The sequence below is a fragment of the Myotis davidii genome, unplaced genomic scaffold (genome assembly GCF_000327345.1).
Source record: "Myotis davidii unplaced genomic scaffold, ASM32734v1 scaffold2537, whole genome shotgun sequence".
In the NCBI taxonomy this organism is placed as follows: Eukaryota; Metazoa; Chordata; class Mammalia; order Chiroptera; family Vespertilionidae; genus Myotis; species Myotis davidii.
Window position 1 is genome coordinate 212,455 of NW_006288180.1, and position 1,577 is coordinate 214,031.

Genomic DNA, 1,577 nt, shown 5'->3' on the forward strand with positions numbered 1-1,577 from the left:
AATAAGCCACCACTGTGGCAAAAAATAAAATTATTTTGAACTAAAGACATTTGAGTTTCTAAAATCCCTTATCTAAGAACAGAGCCTTCCAAAGGAATTCGCTTGTCATAAATCCCGTCCCCTGAAGCAGCTCATTTTCCCCTCTGAGAGGGAAGTTGGTGTAGAAAAATAAAAAATAATTTTCCCACCCTAAATTCTTGGTTGGAATCCCTGCAACCAAAGCAGAAGTTTGTTAACATGTATATGTCATGTGCACAAGGGAGAGGCCCAGGGAGACTGGTAGCTCTGGGAGAGTAACGGATGAAGCGGAGCAGAACTTACCCCAAAATATGCCTCTTTGACATAAAAATTATTTTAGGTCCATTAGTTTTTAGAAACAGCAGACACAGAAGAAGATCCAAAAACCAAGTAGAAGTTGCCTTTTTGTAAGAGACATTTACATTTGTAGTAATAATAATAATGATGATAATCCTATATAATAAAGAGGTAATATACAAATTGACCCTCATGCCCTCACAAGATGGCTGCCTATGACCAGGCCCGCAGGGGTGTTAGTGAGGGACGACCAAAGGACTGAACAGCAGGCTGCGTGGGGGGTGCTGTGAGGGGAGACCAGGCCAACAGAGGGGGGAAGTACAAACGACTGAACAAGCAGGCTGCGTGGGGTGACCAGGCCGGCAGGGGGGTTAGTGAGGGACAACCAAATGACTGAATAACAGGCTGTGTGGGGTGACCAGGCCGGCAGGGGAGTTAGTGGGGGGCGACAAACAACTGAGCAGTAGGCTGCGTGGGGCGACCAGGCTGGCAGGAGGGGCAGTTGGGGGAAACCAGGCTGGCAGCGGGGGCAGTTAGAGGCAATCAGTCAGGCAGGCAGGAGAGTAGTTAGGAGCCATTGGTCCCGGATTGTGAGATGGATGTCCCAAATTGACTGGAGAGGAGGCTGGGCTGAGGGGACGCCCCCCCTCCCGTGCACAAATTTCGTGCACCAGGCCTCTAGTAGTAGTAATAATAATAATAATAATAATAATATACATTTACGCATTTTAAAATGGAACTAGAGCTGCAATCACAGAGGAACTGCCTTATACGTTTTATGTCTCACACCTTTGGGTGGAAGACTGTCCAACCTCAGAGGGAAGGGGGGGGAGGTGAGGGGAAGGGGAGAGAGGGAGTAAGAGATCAACCAAGGCCTTGTATGCATGCATATAAGCATAACCAATGGACTCCGACTCTATGGGGGTGAGGAAATATGCTGGGGGGTGGGAGCAGCAGGGGAGAGGTCAATGGGGGAAAAAGAAGACACGTAATACTTTAAACAATAAAGAATTTAAAGTTTTTAAAAAATCCTATGACTTTCAATTTTAAAAAAAAACACACACAACCCTTTGGGTGTTTTAAAAAAGGTAAAATAAACTCTGGACTTGGCCTAAAGCAACCTTATGCCCCAGAAAACAGTTTGCAAGGATAACAAGAAAGCAGATATTATGGCTACTGTACTGATGACTACTGGATTGAAAATTAAAAACAGTCTCTTTGTTATATTAGGTGTACCGGTTAATGCGGATGTTTTCACTAGA

The 1,577-nt window shown here is 45.3% G+C and overlaps 1 protein-coding gene across 1 annotated transcript in view; it reads right to left on the bottom strand.

Moving 5' to 3' along the window:
* Positions 1-1,475, bottom strand: part of LOC102765779 (histone H4) — a 12,058-nt gene extending 10,583 nt beyond the window's left edge. Inside the window, exons 1-2 of the mRNA XM_006759981.2 lie at positions 1,470-1,475; positions 718-720 (exon numbers count right to left, since the gene is read on the bottom strand). The gene's annotated coding sequence lies outside the window, so the exon portion shown is untranslated. The remainder of the gene's footprint in view (positions 1-717; positions 721-1,469) is intronic.
* Positions 1,476-1,577: the final 102 nt, after the last annotated feature.